We start from the raw sequence: 22,742 nt of genomic DNA, 5'->3' as shown, positions 1-22,742 counted from the left end.
ATTGTAACAACTACAGAGGTATCTCTTTAACCAGCGTTGTGGGTAAAATCTTCTCAGGTATTGTTGAAAGGAAAGTGCGAGTATTAGTTGAGGACAAATTTAATGAAAATCAGTGTGGGTTTAGGCCTCTTAGAGGTTGTCAGGACCAGATCTTTAGATTACGGCAAATAATGGAGAAGTGTTACGAGTGGGACAGGGAATTGTATCTATGCTTTATAGATCTAGCGGGTGCCTACGAGGAAGTTATTGTTTGTTCTACGAGATTATGGAATAGGAGGCAAACTTTTGCAAGCAGTTAAAGGTCTTTACATAGATAGTCAGACAGCAACTAGAGTTGACGGTAAATTGAGTTCAAGGTTCAGAGTAGTTTCAGGGGTAAGGCAAGGCTGCAACCTGTCTCCACTGTTGGAGACTGACTGGGTGAGATTAAGATATGTGAACACAAAATAAGCAGTCTCGCATATGCGGATGACTTAGTTGTGATGGCAGATTCGATTGAAAGTTTGCGAAGTAATATTTCAGAGCTAGATCAGAAATGTAATGACTATGGTATGGAGATTAGCATCTCCAAAACGAAAGTAATGTCAGTGGGAAAGAGATATAAACGGATTGAGTGCCAAATAGGAGGAACAAAGTTAGAACAGGTGGACGGTTTCAAGTACTTAGGATGCATATTCTCACAGGATGGCAACATAGTGAAAGAACTGGAAGAGAGGTGTAGCAAAGCCAATGCAGTGAGCGCTCAGCTACGATCTACTCTCTTCTGCAAGAAGGAAGTCAGTACCAAGACTAAGTTATCTGTGCACCGTTCAATCTTTCGACCAACTTTGTTGTATGGGAGCGAAAGCTGGGTGGATTCAGGTTACCTTATCAATAAGGTTGAGGTTACGGATATGAAAGTAGCTAGGATGATTGTAGGTACTAGTAGATGGGAACAATGGTTCAAATGGCTCTGAGCACTATGCGACTTAACTTCTGAGGTCATCAGTCGCCTAGACCTTAGAACTAATTAAACCTAACTAATCTAAGGACATCACACACATCCATGCCCGAGGCAGGATTCGAACCTGCGACCGTAGCGGTTGCTCGGTTCCACACTGCAGCGCCTAGAACCGCACGGCCACTCCGGCCGGCTGGGAACAATGGCAGGAGGGTGTCCACAATGATGAAATCAAAGAAAAACTGGGAATGAACTCTATAGATGTAGCAGTCAGGGCGAATAGGCTTAGGTGGTGGGGTCATGTTACACGCATGGGAGAAGCAAGGTTACCCAAGAGACTCATGGGTTCAGCAGTAGAGGGTAGGAGGAGTCGGGTTAGACCAAGGAGAAGGTGCCTGGACTCTGTTAAGAATGATTTTGAAGTAATAGGTTTAACATCAGAAGAGGCACCAATGTTAGCACTGGATAGGGGGTCATGGAGGAACTGTATAAGGGGGTCTATGCTCCAGACTGAACGCTGTAAGGCATAATCAGTCTTAAATGATGATGATGATGACAATTGTATTATTTTTGCAGCGAGCTTTAAGTCCTTGGCCACTTGTCTTTTATATTTTAATAACTGTAATTGTAAGTTTCAGCAAGTTTAATCAATTCTTATTTAATTGCCATTAAGGCCCTCAGCCGTGAAACTATTCTTACATTATTGCCATTATTTTAATTCGTTGTTGATTTTAAATAAATTGTGTGATTAAAAGAAAAGCCAACCAATAGTAATTGATTGCGGCCCCGTCCACAATCATAACCGAATCCTGCCTTCCTTGACCACCAGGTCTCACGTTTCACCATGAAGCTGAAGTATAAGGGTACAAGTAAAATGAAAAACAAATTTTTTGGATGAATAGTTTCTGTAAAATCGTGTGAAAGTGACTACAGATCTAAGTTGCGCGCTTGTTCTTGATTAGCAGGCAAAGCAGCGTTCTCTATGTGCATCCGTAGGCACTGGATAGCGAGGAGAGTTGGCGCACACACTACTGGCTTTCTTTCCGTTCTTACACTTAGGTAGTAAGTATCAGGAGTGTAGTGGGAGAGGTGTTTATGACTTTTGGTAACCTCAGAAAGAGGTTCCTTGAGCGAGTAGACAGCCACGACTATGAGATATACTGAACTGCGGCATCTGGCTCACGCCAACCACAGCATGTTTCACCAGACCTTCACCATTTCGGTACACTTGGATGAAGAGCCAAAACTAAAGTCCGATGTGAAAGCCGGACAAAAGTGCCATGTACTGCGCGATCAAAGTACCCATGAGCGCAGCAGACTATTTCCTTCTCTAGGTACGTCAAGTAAATGTCGATGCAGTGAAGATCGTGAGTAAGCATCAGTTTCGCACTAACTACCTCTAGCAGACTTGTATCTGTTTATTTTTTGGTTCACTAAATATTTTTCTACATGAGGCGTATTCGCAGATGAGAATACGAACTGTCATGAGCTGTATACTGGAATGACGACGATGAAAATTTGTGCCGGACCGGGACAGGTTTATGACATTTAGAAGTTTGGGTGTGGCCGTGAATCGTTGCCGGATAGCCTAACGGTAAGGCGACCGCTCGCGATAAACGGGAAATCGGGGTTCGAGTCCCTGCCCGGCGCAAAAGTTAGGTTGTCCTCATTCCATTATACAGCCCATGGTAGGCCATATACACATCTGCGAATGTATTTCATTGCACTGCAGTTCGGGATAACACAGACACTGCAATATCGTAAATATTTTCTTTTTATTTAACACAATGAGGCATGTGCTTGTGGCGCCTCAGAACTGTAAATACCTGTAATAATCTGTTATTAAATAATTTGAAGTCTATTTTACCCATTTAAATTTACTTACAACGCCATGAGAGTTCAGGTTTGTTACACTGTCGGCGGACTGTTAATTTATTACCTCATATATCAGAGGCAAAAAGAGCGAGTGAAAGTGAAGGATAGTGTGTGATAACGTCAAATTAATCGTAACGTTCCTGCTTCCAGTTATCCAGCTAAAACGACGTAGTGGTCGCGTAGCGGGTGCATGTGATTTCTGAATCTATTTAAATACAGTATGTGACCACAAGAGTCGGAGGTAATATTGACGTTCATTCCAAAGACGTCAGCCATGTAGCAGCAGAGAAGTGTTGGCAAACAGCTGGCGGAATAGGTTCCCATTCTTCATGAACTATGGCGAATCGTTGTTCGATGATTTTTTTTTTTAGCGAATTGATCGATTCAGCATACAACTGACGTTCATTTCGATATCAAAAATTTTCTATTTCGCTGACATTAGTTTTTTGGGAGGACGGTTCAATTCTAATCTACCTGATTTCCTTCGAGCCACGATCAGGGTGTCTTTGATTTGCGGACAGGAGCATTATGATACTGATACAGAAAAGGTCTAATTCGAAATAGTGACCACGATATTGACTATAGAATTTATAATCATCTGATTTCAGTTACAAATCGGATAATGATCAGAATCCAAACGGGAAAGAAAATTTCGACAGTATCATGCCACTCTCACTATATTTTATAATTGCCACTACATACACAGGGAAGCATCATTTACCAGGCGCCCACCAGATCTACCCCTTCCTACTGTTGACACTCATTATACATCTTGCCTATCAAATCTTCTACTGCTCCATAGATCAATGACGGAATTATGTGGCCCATTCTAGATCGTGTCATGTATTTGTTCTTGTAGTCAGTGGCTGCAGCAAAATGGGCACGAGAACCTCAACAGGTCGCTTTGGTACTGAAGATTCGTGTCGTATTGCTGAATGGTTCCTTAGGTAGGACATGATTGAAATATTTCTCTGTCAACGTATCATAAGAGCTTGTGCTCCATTTCTAATGACCTTGATATCGATTATATGTGAAATCCCAATATTCGTGAAGGACAGCCCGCCTATGAAGTTGACAGATTGTGTCCACACTTGTGTATAGCTTAACGTTATACAGGCTCCACTCAGTGGGATGATACAGGTCACGTAGTGTGTATTGTTATAATATTTTACTTCCCTGAATTATCATTAATCGGCTTAGTCCTTTACGTACCCATTCCAGCGCACTCGCGCGCGCGTGTTCTTGTGTGTCTGTGCAAATATACTCGTTTACAGCTCGAGTGTAATTTAGGGATGTTTGTGTAATGTGACAGTGTAACACAGGGCTTCACTGCCAGCAGTCTAGGCGAGCAGACGATGAGCGCAGTCCTGCGAGTGGCGACTACCGCACTCCCTCACTTCCTCTGTCACACGGAGTCACAAGGAAAGGAACCGTTTGGAGAATTACGTAAATTACAAAATTGATCTTCTGGGATTTGCTTGAGAAATCTAGAATGTGTTTGTACTTCCTGTCGCACTTCAAGCTGCAGACGGCGCAACATGAGTACTAGAAGCTTTTTCATTTTTACATTTGCTACGGCTCCCGATTTATTTCTGTATATGAATGGCACTCTGTCTGTAGACAAATAAACTAAGAAATTCTATGACAAACGTACATTTTCTACATTTTCTTCAACGCCGCTGAGAATCTCAGATCCAGCTATTCGCTTGTGATATCTACACTTTCATAGAGCCCTAAAGAATGTGCAACAAATTCTACAAAGATTTTTCTAGTTGGCTCAAAAGGTCGCCTGCTATAATCTGTATGAGACACATGATTGTCATGTTTGTTAACAGCTTACGAAACTCTCCAACCTGAAGTAGACATAAGTGTTCAGCTGCAACTAACAGCATTCTTGTATTAACTCACCATCCGTGACAGGGCGGAAGGAAGTTACTAAAATTCTCAAAGGCAATAGTAATTTTATAACACAGTGAGCTCAGCCAGAAATTCTATTTCCATTTCTCTTTCATTTCAAATCGATCGTTTTTTATGGAATGTTCGGAAAGGTAAGTTCAATTTTGACTGAGACTACTTAATTATTATCTTGCTTTTACTTGAAAACATGGCAGATACGGATGCGTGCTCTTGGGCTGGCTTTGCACTCACGTAAGAGAAAGCGAAACGTAGTAGATGGAGGAGTAGTACAAGAAGAAAGGAAGACTAATGCATGAAAATTTTCTAAGTGACTTGAGGATAAGCGAGCCAGATGATGCACTCTTAATTCTTTTCACTTTTTTCCTATAATTTGTTCGCAATAAATTTAATTTTTGCTTCTAGGTAAAACTTCCTATACAGGATGTTCAGAAACAGTCTGAAAAGCTTGTGAGGGTGTTTCAGGAAAGATTTCTCTGATAAATAACAGTTCGGAAAAAATATCGATACCTTGCACAGTTTCCGTTTTAACTAGCGCTGAAGTTAGCCAATCAGGCCGTTCCGCGAGCAAATTCAAGCGGCAAGAACTGGCCTGACGATAGAATACATACTTACTTTCTATAATGACTAAAATAACCATTGGCCAACTGGACGCACACAACAGCAGACTGGTGACGCAGGAGCTACGAAGGGAGGTGGAGGAGAGGAGGCTTGATGTGCTCTGCCTACAGGAGCCGTACTCTCAAGCTGGGAAACTTTCTTTCGCAGCCGCTACATGGCAGGTTGTCAGCAGTGGGGACGCCCACAAAGCGGCAATGGTAGTTACAAACAAAGCTCTACGGGTAACGACACTTTCGCAGCATACCAACAGTCACTGCAACGTCGTGGAGATACAAGCTCCTGCGGGAGTTAACATGTACTTCCAGTATGGAGACAACATTGAAAAATACTTAGAGCACTTGACAAGAGTAGCCACGGCGTTGCGGGTGCGAAAAATGGTCAGAACAGATGACATAAATACAAAATCCCCCCTATGGTACAGCGGCACAAGAGATGAAAATGGTGGAAAAGTGGAAGAGACGATCATGGCTCTACAACTTGTGATGGCTAACAAGTCTGGCAATCCTCCCATCTATGCGGCGGGAGGGGGGGGGGGCAACGTACCAACATCGATGTGACTTTAGTCACGCTGAATGCCGTAAACATGTTGCAGAACTGGAAAGTTGATGACAATGCCACCACAAGTGATCACAGTCTCATTACCTACACTTTAGGAGACAGAGAGTGCCACTGGGCCATGGGGGGAGGTGAAAATGAACTACAAAAGACCAGATTGGGAGCGTCTACCGAGGGAGTGCAACATTCCTCCGTTGCCAGAAGGTGACGTACATCAGGGCCTTGACGTAGACAAGAGGGCTGAGGAGCTGGTGAGTGCAGTAACCTGAGCAGTGAAGAGAGCTGTACCAACTAGGAGAAGGGCCATGGTAGCCTCTCCGTCACCATGGTCAGCCGAACTGGAGGAATGGCGTCAGTCAGTCAGAAGGCTGAGGACGCACTATCAGCGCAGTACCGTGTGGTGGGAAAAGCAAAGGTGGTTGTTGCTATACCGGGAGGCAAAAGAAAAGTTTAAAAACGCACTTCGGACGGTCAGGATACAAAGTTGGGTAAGTTTTGTGCTGAATCAATTAGCTTTGGACCCATGGGGAGTACTCTACAAGCTAGTTAGGGAAAAGATCCGCTCCACAATGATGAGATCAACGATCAGGCATGGGGAAGGGATGACGGAATCCTAGCAGGAAACTGCTGAGGTCCTCCTCCGGTCCCTGCTGCCTGATTACGATATGGATGGAGACACTGAAGATCAGCACCAATTACGGAACGAAGATCTTGACAGACACGCTAATGATGGGGTAGTCTAGCCCTTTTCTGAAGAGGAGGTGACTGCCCACATCAAATCTCTAAAGAGAGGGAAAGCCCCTTGGCCAGACGGCATTGTGGCCGCGGTGGTGCAGTTCCTAGCCCCTCAGCTGGTAACACCACTTACTCACCTATTCAATGAATGCCTCAAGCTGGAAAGATTCCCGAAAATCTGGAAAGTCGCTAACGTGGTAATTATTACGAAAGATCCTGACAAAGACCCAGCTGAAGCTAAATCCTATAGACCCATTTGTTTATTAGACGTGTTTGGAAAACTCCTAGAGGAATTGCAAGCTGACTGACTGCACACCGAGTGCTGTGCGGGATGAGCAGCAGGCTGTTCGGCATCAGGCCTGGGCGATCGGGAGCGGATGCAATCGTCCTGGGGGCTGAGGTCTGCGGCTCAGCCCCGTACAAGTACGTTGTTGGCATCATGGTGGACATCAGTGGTGCCTTCGACAACCTGTGGTGGCCTTCACTCTTCTCCTGCTTGCGGGAGAAAGAGTATCCAGGGCTGCTGTATGGTTGCCTCAGGAGCTATTGTGAGGATCAGGAGGTCTGGCTATCATACCCTAGCGGTAAAGTTGGAAAAACCATAACGAAGGGATGTCCTCAGGGTTCCTTATTAGATCCTCTATTCTGGGACATCCACATGGAGCCGCTTCTGGACAACCTGCAACAGAGTGAGGAGGTGCTAGAGGTGATAGCCTACGCTGATCACCTCCTCCTGTTGGTTGGCGGCCGGACCCGCGAAGACATTGAGACGAAAATAGAGAAGGCCATGGAAAAATTGCAACTGTAGTGCTGTAAGACCTAGATGTCAATTTCACCAACAAAATCAACTTATCTTCTGCTAAAAGGACAACTAGTGAGGAATCCTACTGTGAGAATTGAGGGCTCACCAGTCATTAGGCGACGTGAGACACGCTACTTGAGAATTACCATCGATGAAACGTGGAACTTCGGAAGGCACATTGTACCCGTGACCCAAAGAGCATTACAAGTACTAAATAACCTCATCTCTATAGGTCATAAAAGATTTCACCTTCCCCCTCACCTGATAAAATTGTACCACAATAGCATACTAACATCAGTAGCGGGTTACGGCTTGGGAGTCTGGGCACACAGGCTCACGAGGGTGGTGCCCGCCATGACAGTGAGAAGAGTACAGAGAAACATGTGGGGGCTTACAGGACATCTCCAGGGAGTGCCCTATTAGTGATAATTGGGCTCTGTCCTCTGGACATCAAAATCAGGTAACAAGCCGCATGGTATTGGGCTAAGAAAGATGATGATACGAAAACAGAAGACATTTTTGGAGTTCGAGTTAGGGACAAGGGTGAGATAAGGAAAATAGGCGAAGAACTATGGCAGGAGTCATGGGAAACGGACGAAACTGGTAGAAGAACTTTCTAACTCTTGCCAAATGTAAAGGAAAGGCTAGGTATGAGGTATTTTGAGCCAACCCGTGGGTTGTTCCATTTTTTCACTGGTCATGGGCCCTATCCAACATATTTATGCTGGTTTGGGAGGAGGGCAACACCCGCTTGTGACTGTGGCGCATCGGAGGGTACTCCCGACCATATGGTATAAATACCCCCTTTTCGATGATGTAGTAGCTAAATTACGACAGCAAATACCAAACAACGACACGTACGACTTGCTGAGACATGAGGAGACATTCCAGACCTTGAATAATCTGGCTAACGAGGTATTACGAAAAGTTTTGACAGCATACTTGAGGGACATTCGTGATCAATAGCAAACTACCGAACGTGTCCAAGTATTCTGATCCTGTACCGCCTGTGCGTGGACAGGTCGACTTGTAAGTTGGAATCCGCCACGTGCAGGGCTAGAGGGAGTGGGGTACATTAACTTCACAACAATGACATGCACCGGACTTGACGTAGGTTAGTTAGTAGTTAGTAGGATTTAGAAATAGAAACCGGAATAGGAAGCTGCAGCGATTAGTAATTTTGGCCTGCCTAGTGTCAGGGGCACGCTCATTGGGATTAGCTCGATGAGCAAGGCATTGCAGTAGGTGTATATTCACACTGACACACCTGTGACGCTGCAGTCAGTTGAGATTAGCTATAAGTAGGTATTAGTGTATATAGCTTAACATAGAACTTAAGTTTGCCCATTAACCTGTACTGTCTGTAGTTCAGAAGTAAAAATGTAATTAGCTGCAAATAATGACATTGTAACACTTAGGACCCACTAATCATTAGGGGTGGTGGGTTACATTCGAATAATTATAATGTATTGAAGAATTAAAAAAAAAAAAACATTGGACATGGGACGGTAGCAAGGACACTAATTGTACCTGAAGGACATTTGAATTTTGCCGCGCAGCGGTCTGATTGGCTAACTTCAATGCTAATGAATTCGAAAACGGGGCAACGTATCTAATTTTTTTCTTAACAATTATTTCTCAGGACAACCTACCCTGCAACATCCTTACCAGCTATTCAGAGTGTTTCTGACAACACTGTATACGCGCAATAACTGATCATATTGATCCGTTTCCTTTTGCGATTACTATACTCGTTCCATTTAACACGCCACAAGGCTGGCAAACCACTATATACTTCCTATAATTCTGAAATGAACGAGCGTTTCACTGATTTCGAAGCCATTTACACTTAACGTCACAACAAATCGTGCAAAATAAGCAAGCTTCTACGACCTCTCCTGCCGCGGAGACAGTATCTGACCAGCTGCTCCGCTAGGATTACAGGATTTGCATTTCGCAAGATCTCCTGCAAAATACAGGAAATAATTCTATCGTTGCTTATAACGATTGATATCACTGCGGCCACCATTGATCTCAACCTTAAACGTACAAATTTATGTGGCGCCGGGCGACGATTGAAAATTGAAGAGTGCAAGACAACATTGGACTTACGGTATGATTTGAAAGGCACAGGCCACTATGAGTTTATGCCCAGACAGTAATCACTTGAACTAGTAAGTCTTCCGTTTGACTACCTGGCCCATGGGCCTGCTAAACTGATTTTGCCCTTTGATTGTGTTCGTTGTTGTTAGTCTGTATTAGAGGTTATCATATTTATCAGAATCTAAATGAACTTGAATGATGAAATAATATTAATTAAATGGTGGGACTGTCATTATTGTAATCAATTGTTGATGGCTGCTTAATATATCAACACGGGATTGATCTTTCATAAAAACTGTGGCACAAGATATTAATTATAAAATAGGACATGTTAATACATGTTAAGCGTGATGACAATTAAATTGAGAACTGTTCGCAACACGAATAGACGCAACAAACAGTCAACACTCCACTGGGTAGCGCCTGGTTTGCAAAGACTGAAGTTTCTCTGATTAATCTGTTTACTCTGGCTCAAAACATGGACAAAGCAAAATCTGTGGATTGTGAAGTGATTTTAACACTCTTCACAGGTTTTACGTGGAAAGGCGAGGAACTACCTTAATGGAAATGTGGCTAATCTCCGGCTTTGAAACACAAATGTTTTAAACAGTTCGCCAATATAAAGGCTATATTCCATCGATATGTGCAACCATGCTGGATATCATTCGATCACTTTCCATAAAATTTGCAAACGTCTTCATATGTGAGTGATATATACGCGTAAGAACTTGAAATGGAGGCTCTGAAATCTCTAGTAATGTGTGGCGCTCTATTTAGCTTTGATGACAATAGCATGTACTCGAAGTGACACCAAAATCTTTGCGAGCAATCCTGTCCACGACGGCCCAACCGCTGCCCGCCACTCACGGAGATTGTTCAGAGCAGGGTTCGAAGCGTGCTCGATGACGTGTAGGATGTGCTCAATATGACGGAAGTCAGTTGGGGGAGAGAGGCACACAAATTTCCCAAGTGAACTCTACTCTACGCGTTTGTAGCTTAGTTCAAATCTCTGTCGGGCCATCTAGATTTAAGTTCTCCGTGGTTCCCCTTAATCCCTTTAGGGGATGCGATGACACAGTTTCGCTGAAAAGAATGTAGCTGATTTTCATCACAATGCTTGTCTCATTCTAGCATAAGCTCCGTCTGTAATTACTTCACTTGCTTCATTCACTGCTATGCATCTTCGTACATTGAATCGCCGATTCTTCAAATATACTAAGCAGGATCTATTGATACTTCAAAGTTATGTAGATCTTGTAGTGCCTAGAGTCAGGGAACACAAGCGTGAGGGACTTTACTTCTTTAGCTTGAATGTTAGGAAAATGACACTTATGTAAGAAGATAGACATGTTGACGTAACTTATCTTCGTCGGCCATAAAAATAATTGACTTGAGTGTTTTTGTTAATTTATTTTTGTGGATAAGTAATAGTGAAAGCTGACCTTCATTACATTCACGTGCTCCACAACATCAACACTGCCAGCCCACAGCGCATATTCTCTAGCTACTCCAGAATAATTTCTTTATGTTACAGAACTGTTACAGTAGATAACAAGCAAATGACTGGGCAGTGCCCTGTTCCGTATAAAATCATTGTTCGTATGCACGTTTCTCACTTTTGAAGATCTTAAAAGGAGTTCCTTCTGCATGGGTATTCTCGATAAGATGGTTATCGGTTATTATCCCAAGTTTTTTAAAATTATATTAATTTTTTAATATATGTTTTTAATGTAATAAGTTTTTTAATATATATACGATCTAGTAGGACGGGAACATTGATTCAGGAATATGTTGCTTGGGGGCGAAGTATTAAATATGACCCTGTAGCCTTACAATGGAAATGCAGAGAGCTATTTGTAAAATAATTACAACTATTATTTTTGTGGTTCAAATGGCTCTGAGCACTATGGGACTTGACTTCTGAGGTCATCAGTCCCCTAGAACTTAGAACTACTTAAACCTAACTAACCTAAGGACATCACTCACATCCATGCCCGAGGCAGGATTCGAACCTGCGACCGTAGCGGTCGCGCGGTTCCAGACTGTAGCGCCTAGAACCGCTCGGCCAATTAGTTTTGTGTTTTCTGTCTTTACCTACATGTTATAATGTCTTCTTAGCTGTATACCTACCTCACTCAGCAATCTTGGTAAACATTATTACATGTTCAAATACATGTCTGCCTCTACAAGTTTCACCGTTCGCTAACACTCACGTGTCATTTAGGTATGTTCCTGCAAGACTCAACACGTTTGCAGTTATCCTCTTCCTTCTTCCTACCTACCTCTAGTAGGTCTATCTCTTCGCTTCTATCTCTAGGTATCCAGCAAAGGTTTGACAACTTCGTGAAATAAACCTTGCAACTTCCTGTCCTACTAAGATCAATATTGCACTTTAAGACTCAGCTGAGGACCTAATTCACATTCTCAGAACGCTTTTTCTCATCTCTATGTAAATATTTGTATCAACAGTTCCTTTCGTTGAATAAGAAACCCCATTCGTCTAGGGCAATATGCCTCTGAGGTCTTCTTGGCTTGGTAATCTTCGTGGCTATGTATCGGAGTTCGTACTATGCTTCTGCTCAGGTGTGGTCTCGATGATTAGTGCACTTGACTGTTATTTGGGAGGAATCTAGTCATCAGTCTTAAGCTCTTCAGGGTTTCCGTAAACGTCAGCAGATGAATGTCACGATGTTTCCATTAAAAAGACAGTGATCGATTTCCTGCCCCTTGGAGTCCTATGTAAGATTCAGTTCCTCTCTAATGACATCGACGCCGACTGTAGAGTTTACTGTTTCTATTTCTTGTACTGCATGTTCCTGAAACTAGATTGTTTGTAAGTTGTTGTTTATCTTTATTCGTCTTCTTTACATTCATCTTAACAGCGGATATCTTTAATTCTGTGACATGTAGGCTTTCTATTCTATTCGACATACGTGCTCCTGTGGAGAAAGACAATGTCGCCTTTTAATCTTTACAAGTGTTCACACAGGACGTTTCTTTCTCATTTGAAATTTTTTGCACATCCATCACCTCTTGTTCTTCATTCAATCTAAGCTGCACGCCCATATCAATTCGAGCAGTTCCTTCTCGATTTTCCATTTTTATTTGTCTAGCTTGGTTTTGTAGGTATTATAGTTAAACCATATGCCTTTTATCCATTATATCCATTTTTTAAAGTTTTCGAACATCTTTTTCCACCTTATACTGTTGATGTTTTTCTTTGGGTCCACAAATGGCGTGAAGGTATCGTATCATCTTTTTTTAAATGTAGTTCCTGTCATTCAGAATAACAACAAAATTGCTTCTATACTATTTTCACCTTGTGTAAGCTAAACCTGTCTGCATCCAAGACATATTATGTTATTCTTCATATTCCTTTGTATATTATTCACCTCAGGAATAAACATGCATGAGATGTCCACTGATCTTCCATAATTCGCATATAATTTGTCTACTCCTGGTACTTCGGTGGTGGAGAGTTACTACTTTTGCGGAAGGATAGTGATACCTTACTTGTTCCATACATCCTACTTATTCATAGTAAATCAGTTAATCTGTTCAGTGTTATGTCAGATCCAGTTACTACTACGTAGATGACGTCTACTACAAAATATTCTTTTATCACGTTGCGTAACGTCTTTCGTCATGGTATAGACACGTACGATCTATCTACCGTTTACTTCTACGTTGTTTCCCATCTATACTTCTCAGTTTTAAGCCTTTAGCTGTTAACTTGCCGAAATTATTTTATTTAATTGAAAATAAAATTTTTCAGCGCTTCTCTTTTACTTCATGCAATACATGACTCGTCAGAACTTTTATCGTGTAACACATTGAATTTCTCATTGATGTGAGGTACAGCTTTGGCAGTTGTTAATGATTCTGTAGAGAGGTCTGTTAGATATTAAATATTTGTTTCTTGTATAGTCGGGAAATCTGTTTCCAGGCAGCAAAAGATCACGAAGTGCTTAGCGCAAGAGGAATAAATTTTACTAATATGTTGCGCATACTACCCGAGAATGCACATTTTCATTTTACAGATTTAGATGGTTCAGAAAAGCAACCGCGACGTAAAATTTTATCGCAAGTCCGCCCCGACACCTGGCTTCGCCGCCATCGCGGGTGCCTTCTTGTCGATGTTATCCCTCGAGGTTTTACTGGGGGCGGTAAATGGCTGGCTTTATAGCAGACAGCCTGCCCTGAGCGTGATCGCAGTGACTCACTCGCGAGAGCAAACGCAGGGAAGAAGTCAGCTGAGGCCAGTGGGATACTCGTAATGTTCCTTCATGAGTTAGCAGACTCTCAACAAAAAAGGTCTAAAATTACTTATAGTTCTATGCGCAGACTGCATATGAAGTTCAGGCGGCAATGATGAGAAGCACCTTTTTCAACAGCGATCGTAACTGGTCAATTTCACTTCTCAGTCTCGCCTCTATTGCAGATGCAGTAGTTTAGTTACAGAAGGAGTAAGGAAAGATTAAGTATCATCTTATGTTTACTGTTTAGGCGTTCGCCTGAAGCAGTTAGAAGAGTATACCCGGAGAAATCTTAAGTAATATTTTTATAAGGAGACATTTGAAAGCTACTACCTGCGACAGCGACTTCAGCGGTGTAACCACTGTAGCACAGTGTTAAATAATGACTGTTCTGCTGGTGGACGCCAGAAACACCTCTTCACAACTCTGGTTTATAGTAAGTGCAGTGAACTTTTAATCCAGAAAAGGTCGAACAGTTTGACTCGCCACTTTGAAACTTGACTGGTATACGGCGAAACTGGAACTCAAATCTATATATACATGACTACTCTGCAATTCACACCTAAGTGCCTGGCAGAGCGTTCTTCAAACAACTTTTAGACTGTTTCTCTACCGTTCTACTCAAACAGTGCGTGGGGAAACTGAACACTTAAATCTTTCTGTACGAGCTCTGATTTCTCTTATTTTATTATCATGTTCATTTCTTCTTATGTAGGTTGGTGACAGTAAAATATTTTCACATTCAGAGGAGATGGTTGGTGTGGTGTCACCGCCAGACACCACACTTGCTAGGTGGTAGCCTTTAAATCGGCCGCGGTCCGCTAGTATACGACGGACCCGCGTGTCGCCACTGTCAGTGATTGCAGACCGAGCGCCGCCACACGGCAGGTCTAGAGACACTTCCTAGCACTCGCCCAGTTGTACAGCCGACTTTGCTAGAGATGGTTCACTGACAAATTACACTCTCATTTGCCGAGACGATAGTTAGCATAGCCTTCAGCTTGCTACGACCTAGCAAGGCGCCTTTATCATTTGCTATTTATCTTGTGATGCATGTACCGTCAGACCGATGTTCACCAATTATGAATTAAAGTTAAGTATTCCAGCAGCAACGTACCTTATTGGCTATATTAATTACATTGTCCTGTTCCAGACCTCACGCCAGCCTGCGTGAGCTTAACGCGTGCCTTTCGGCTACCAATCATAGTGGCTTGGCTGTCTTGCCAAGCCACAACAGTTGGTTATTGAAATTTCGTGAAATGATCTCGCCGCAACGAAAAACGAGTTTGTTTCAATGATTGACATCCCAACTCTCTTACGGTATCCGTGACACTATCTCCCCTATTTAGCGATAATACAAAACGAGCTGCCATTCTTTGAGCACTTTCGATGTTCTCCGTCAATGCTATCTGCTAAGGATCCCGTACCGTAAGCAGTACTACAGCAGAGGACGGACAAGCGTAGCGTAGGCCGTCTCTTTAGTGGATTTGTTGCATCTTCTAAGTGTTCTGTCAATAAATCGCAGTCTTTGGTTTGCCTTACCAACAGCATTATCAGTGTGATCGTTACCACGTAAGTTGTTAGTAATTGTAATTCCTAAGTATTTAGTTGAACTGACAGCCTTTAAGTTTGTGAGATTTATCATGTAATCGAAATTTAACGGATTTTTCTTTTTCTTTTGTACTCAAGTGGATGACCTCCCACTTTTCCTTCTTGAGAGACAATTACCACTTTTCACACAATTTAGACATCGTGTCTGTCACTTTGCAATTGGTTTTGATCTTCTGAAGACTTTAGTAGATGGTAAATGACAACATCATCTACAAGCGAGGACAACTCAGATTATCTCCTAAATCTTTTATGTAGATTACGAACAATTCCTTGGGGAACGCCGGATATCACTTCCCTTTTCCTCGATGACTTTACGCTGATTACTTCGTACTGTGACGTTTCTGAGAGGAGATTTCGGATCAAGTCACACAAATGAAGCGATTGTTCATAGCCCTGCCACCGTTGGATAAGCAGCTGCAGCAGCAAGTCGTATACCCCTAGCTTACTTATCTGTTACATAGTTTAATTCTTAATTTCTTTGCGTGTTTTTGGGTACTTGCATTGTTTAATTCATAAATTTCGGACGTATTATAGTATTTGAGAGTTGTAGCATCGCGCTTTAATGTTTACTTCGTAGATTCTTACTTAAATTGCGTGTGAGTTTCGTATAGGAGCTGTAATTTCGAGTCTTAGTTACTGTAATCGTAAATTCAGGCAGATTGTAGCGCAGTCGTTAGGCATTTGTACAGGTTAGTTAATACATTCTTTGCGTGTTCCCTTGCGTTATCTAGGCACTGACTCGTGTTTCAGTAACTGTTGTTCAACATCGATTAGAATGGACAGGGACTGTGATTGCTGTGTTCGGATGAGGGCTGAGTTGGCATCCCTTCGCTCACAGCTGCAAGCGTCGCTGACTTCGGTCGCGCAGCTTGAGGCTGTTGCCAATGGGCACCACTGTGGGGAGCCGGACTTGGGTATCACGGGGATGTCAATCTCGTCCCGTCTGTCCCCAGATCGGTCTGCCGCTGTGGTTGCCCCGGTTGCTGCCCGCAGTGGGGTTGAGCCCTCGCCTGTGGTTGATTGGGAGGTCGTTCCAAGACGTGGCAGGCAGCGAAAGACGTCCCCGGAGGCTGATCAGAAAGCCTCCCCGGTGCGTCTGACAAACAGGTTTCGGGAACTGTCTCTGGCTGAGCCAGATGCAGCTGTCTGCCCTGTTTCAGAGGATGATTCCCAGTCTTCAAGGTCCGGGCAATCACAGAGGGTGGGCTTATTCGTAGTTGGGAGCTCCAATGTTAGGCGCGTAATGGGGCCCCTTAGGGATATGGCGGCCAAGGAGGGGAAGAAATCCAGTGTTCACTCCGTGTGCATTCCGGGTGGAGTCATTCCTGATGTGTAAAGGGTCCTTCCGCATGCCATGAAGAGCACAGGGTGCAGCCAGCTGCAGGTGGTGGCACATGTCGGCACTAATGACGTGTGTCGCTTTGGATCTGAGGAAATCCTCTCTGGATTCCAGCGGCTATCTGATTTGGTGAAGGCTGCCGGTCTTGCTTACGAGATGAAGGCAGAGCTCACCATCTGCAGCATCGTTGACAGAACCGACTGCGGACCTTTGGTGCAGAGCCTGGTGGAGGGTCTGAATCAGAGGCTCAGACGGTTTTGCGACCGTGTTGGCTGCAGATTCCTTGACTTGCGCCATAAGGTGGTGGGGTTTCGGATTCCGCTGAATAGGTCAGGAGTTCACTACACTCAGCTGGCGGCTACACGGGTAGCAGAGGCTGTGTGGCGCGGACTGGGCGGTTTTTTAGGTTAGACGGTCTCGGGAAAGTACTGGGTGGGCTGCAATCTCAAACGGTTCATGGCAAATACAGGACGTGCTTGGATCAAGGAACAGTCGGAATTGTAGTTGTAAATTGTTGTAGTTGTGCTGGGAAAGTCCCTGAGCTTCAATCGCTAATAGAAAGCACAGAAGCTGAAATCGTTATAGGTACAGAAAGCTGGCTAAAGCTTGAAATAAGTTCTGCAGAAATTTTTACGAAGCCTCAGACGGTGTTCAGGAAAGATAGATTAGGCAGAATTGGTGGTGGAGTGTTTGTGTCTGTCAGTAGTGGTTTATCTTGTAGTGAAGTCGAAGTAGATACTCCGTGCGAATTGGTATGGGTGGAGGTTATACTTAACCGCCGAACTAAGTTAATAATTGGCTCCTTCTACCGACCCCCAGACTCCGATGATATAGTTGCTGAACAGTTCAGAGAACATTTGAGTCTCGTAACAAATAAATACCCCACTCACACGGTTATAGTTGGTGGGGACTTCAACCTTCCCTCGATATGTTGGCAAAAATACTTGTTCAAAACCGGTGGTAGGCAGAAAACATCTTCCGAGATTGTCCTAAATGCTTTCTCCGAAAATTATTTCGAGCAGTTTGTCCACGAACCCACGCAAATTGTAAATGGTTGCGAAAACACACTTGACCTCTTAGCCACAAACAATCCAGTGCTGATAGAGAGCATCATGACTGATACAGGGATTAGTGATGACAAGGTCGTTGTAGCTAGGCTCAATACCGTTTCTTCCAAGTCCACCAGAAAGAAACGCAAAATAATTTTATTTAAAAAAGCGGATAAAGTGTCACTAGAAGCCTTCCTAAGAGACAATCTCCATTCCTTCCGAACTGACTATGCAAATGTAGACGAGATGTGGCTCAAATTCAAAGATATAGTAGCAACAGCAATTGAGAGATTCATACCTCATAAATTGGTAAGAGATGGAACTGATCCCCCGTGGTACACAAAACAGGTCCGAACTCTGTTGCAGAGGCAACGGAAAAAGCATGCGAAGTTCAGAAGAACGCGAAATCCCGAAGATTGGCTAAAATTTACAGACGCGCGGACTTCAATGCGAGATGCCTTTAATAGGTTCCACAACGAAACATTGTCTCGAAATTTGGTAGAAAATCCGATGAAATTCTGGTCGTATGTAAAGTACACAAGCGGCAAGACGCAGTCAATACCTTCGTTGCGCAGTGCCGATGGTACTGTTACCGACGACTGTGCCGCTAAAGCGGAGTTATTGAACGCAGTTTTCCGAAATTCCTTCACCAGGGAAGATGAATGGAATATTCCAGAATTTGAAACACGAACAGCTGCTAGCATGAGTTTCTTAGAAGTAGATACCTTAGGGGTTGCGAAGCAACTCAAATCGCTTGATACGGGCAAGTCTTCAGGTCCAGATTGTATACCGATTAGGTTCCTTTCAGATTACGCTGATCAATAGCTCCCTACTTAGCACTCATATACAACCGCTCGCTCACCGATAGATCTGTACCTACAGATTGGAAAATTGCGCAGGTCGCACCAGTGTTTAAGAAGGGTAGTGGGAGTAATCCATGTAACTACAGACCTATATCATTGACGTCGGTTTGCAGTAGGGTTTTGGAGCATATACTGTATTCAAACATTATGAATCACCTCGAAGGGAACGATCTATTGATACGTAATCAGCATGGTTTCAGAAAACATCGTTCTTGTGCAACGCAGCTAGCTCTTTATTCGCACGAAGTAATGGCCGCTATCGACAGGGGATCTCAAATTGATTCCGTATTTCTAGATTTCCGAAAAGCTTTTGACACCGTTCCTCACAAGCGACTTCTAATCAAGCTGCGGGCCTGTGGGGTATCGTCTCAGTTGTGCGACTGGATTCGTGATTTCCTGTCAGGAAGGTCGCAGTTCGTAGTAATAGACGGCAAATCATCGAGTAAAACTGAAGTGATATCAGGTGTTCCCCAGGGAAGCGTCCTGGGACCTATGCTGTTCCTGATCTATATAAATGACCTGGGTGAGAATCTGAGCAGGTCTCTTAGGTTGTTCGCAGATGATGCTGTAATTTACCGTCTAGTAAGGTCATCCGAAGACCAGTATCAGTTGCAAAGCGATTTAGAAAAGATTGCTGTATGGTGTGGCAGATGGCAGTTGACGCTAAATAACGAAAAGTGTGAGGTGATTCACATGAGTTCCAAAAGAAATCCGTTGGAATTCGATTACTCGATAAATAGTACAATTCTCAAGGCTGTCAGTTCAACTAAGTACCTGGGTGTTAAAATTACGAACAACTTCAGTTGGAAAGACCACATAGATAATATTGTGGGGAAGGCGAGCCAAAGGTTGAGTTTCATTGGCAGGACACTTAGAAGATGCAACAAGTCCACTAAAGAGACAGCTTACACTACACTCGTTCGTCCTCTGTTAGAATATTGCTGCGCGGTGTGGGATCCTTACCAGGTGGGATTGACGGAGGACATCGAAAGGGTGCAAAAAAGGGCAGCTCGTTTTGTATTATCACATAGTATGGGAGAGAGTGTGGCAGATATGATACGAGAATTGGGATGGAAGTCATTACAGCAAAGACGTTTTTCGTCGCGGCGAGATCTATTTACGAAATTTCAGTCACCAACTTTCTCTTCCGAATGCGAAAATATTTTGTTGAGCCCAACCTACATAGGTAGGAATGATCATCAAAATAAAATAAGAGAAATCAGAGCTCGAACAGAAAGGTTTAGGTGTTCGTTTTTCCCGCGCGCTGTTCGGGAGTGGAATGGTAGAGAGATAGTATGATTGTGGTTCGACGAACCCTCTGCCAAGCACTTAAATGTGAATTGCAGAGTAGTCATGTAGATGTAGAGGCATGCAATTTGATTAGAAGTCTTTTGTGTGGGACGGTAGCAAAAGCCTTCTGGAAACCCAGAAATATGGAATCAATTTGAGATCCCCTATCGATAGCACTCATTACTTCGTGCGAATAAAGAACTAGTTGTTTTTCACAAGAACGATATTTTCTGAATACGTGCTGACTCTGTGACAATAGATCGTTACCTTCGAGGTAATTCATAATGTTCGAAAACAGTATATGTTTCAAATCGTACTCCAATCGACGTTAGTGTTATGGGTCTGTAATTCAGCGAACTATTTCTTTTTCCTTTCTTGAGACTGGTGTGATCTGTGGATTTTACAGTCTTTTGGTACGGATATTTCATCTAGGGAGTATATGATGGCTAAACATGGGGCTATTGTATCAGTATACTTTGAAAGGATCCTTTTTGCTATGTTATCTAGACTGGAACATTTGCCTTTATTAAGTGTTTTGAGCTGCTTCGCTACACCGAGAAAATCTACTACTAAGTTAATCTTGCTGGCAGTTGTTCTCGATTCGAAGTCTGGAATATTTACTTCGTCTTCCTTGTTGAAGAGATTTAGGAAAACTATGTTTAGTAACTCCGCTTTAGTGGCGCTGTCATCGATTATATTACCGTTTGTATTGCGCAGTGAAGGTATTGATTGTGTCCCTCCGCTGGTGTACTTTACATACGACTAGAATCTCTTTGGATTTTCTGTCAGAATTCGAGACAGACTTTCACTGTGGAAGATATTACACTCATCTCGCATTGAAGTCCGCGCTAAGTTTCGAGCTTCAGCAAAACATCGCACGTCTTGGAGATTTTGTTTTCTTTTAAAGTTGGCATGCTTTTGTCGTTGCTTCTGCATCCAACTTACACAGCTGATTGGAAAGGAGTTGAGGCTTTCTCATAGGAAGGCATCAAGCGAATTTACATCGACTTTTTAAATAGATGTATGTTGCGTTTACCTTCGGTGAATTTATTTGTTGCGGTGATCAGTCTCGCTACGAAGATCTCGTGGTCACTAATACATGCATCCGTCATGATGCTCCCTATTTGCTCATGCCTATTTGTTGCTAAGAGGTCAAGTATGTTTTCGCAACCAGTCACTTCAGATGAGCTCCTGAAATATGGCTCAAAATAATTTTCGGAGAAAGCATTTGGTACCATTTCTAGCAATGATTTATACCTTCCACCTGCTTTGAATACTTATTTTTGCCAACAAATCGAGGGTAGATTAAAGTCACTACCATCTATAATTGTGTGGGAGGGGTATCTGTTTGTGATGAGACTCAAGTTTCCTTAGAACTGTTCAGCAACAGTATCATATGAGTCAGGGGGTCGCTAGAATAAACCAGTTATTAATTTATTCCGGTTGTCAAGCATAATCTCTACCCGTACTAACCCAACTGTATACTTCAGTTTCACTATAAGATAAACTACGTCTGACAGCAATAAACATTCCGTCTCCAACTACATTTAATCTATCCTTTTTGAACATGGTTAGGTCTTTTGCAAACATTTCGGTTCAACTTATTTCCATCTTTAGCCACATTTTGTACCCATAACGATTTGAGTTTCAGTGCTTTCTGCTAGTGTTGTAGCTCTGGTTCTCTCCCAACATGGCTACGACAGTTTTCAAGTATAATACCGATTGTTGCTAGGTCTACATTTCTGTGTTTGCCCTGCACCCTCTTAGATGACTTCATTTCTGTAGTTTCCCGAGACCCTCTAACATAAAGAACTCCCAGTTCCGTCCACACAATCCCCACTCCCGAAGTAGCCGCTTCCTAAGTGTAGTGGATCCCTGGCCTATTAAGCACAACCCGAAAACCTACCACTCGATGCCACATGTCGAGGAATCTGCAGCGTTCACGGTTGCATAGCAATCTGAGCCTCTGATTCAGACCCTCCACTTGACTCTGTACCAAAGGACCACATACTGTTCTGTAGACAATACTACAGATGGGGAATTTTGCCTTCATCTCGCAAGCAAGACTGATAGCGTTTACCACTAGCCGTCCAAAACCAGAGAGAATCTCTTGCAATTCACAGCAACTCTCAATGTTGATACCAACATGAGCCAGCGCCTGCAGTCGGCTGCACTCTGTTTTCTTCGTGGCACTGGGAAACACCCTTCCCACATCTGGAATGACTCCTCCCAGCATGCACAAAGGGTGCATCTGGATTCCTTCCCATGCTTGGCAGCAATGTGCCTAAGAGGCCCCATTACGCGCCTAACAATGAAGCTCCCAACAACCAATAATACCACCGACTGTGAATGCCCAGTCCTTGCGGCCCGAGAGACTTCCTTTGTAACTGGGAGAGCGACTGTACCTGGCTCTGGGACTTCGTTAGCCACAGACAGCGTCCGAAACCTGTTAGACGAACCAGGGATTCCCTCCGATCGGCCCCTCGGAAAGTCTTTCGCTGCCTGCCACATGTTGGAGCGACTGCCCACTCGGTCACAGGTGATGCGTCGTCCTTAGTGCAGGCAATATCCGGGGCGATCACAGTAACCCCCGCTCCTCCCCCCCCTCCTCCCACCCCCCACCCCCCAGCGACGTCCATTGGCAACAGCCTCAAGCAGCGTTATCCAAGCCGGCACCACCTGGAGCTGCAAACAAAGAGTCACCAACGCAGCTTGCATCTGAACACAGCAGTCACTTTTCCTATCCATAGTAAAGTCAGCGGAACCACAGAACAAACTGCGTTGAAATC

This window comes from Schistocerca cancellata, chromosome 6, assembly GCF_023864275.1.
Source record: "Schistocerca cancellata isolate TAMUIC-IGC-003103 chromosome 6, iqSchCanc2.1, whole genome shotgun sequence".
Taxonomy (NCBI): Eukaryota; Metazoa; Arthropoda; class Insecta; order Orthoptera; family Acrididae; genus Schistocerca; species Schistocerca cancellata.
This window is presented reverse-complemented; position numbering follows the sequence as displayed.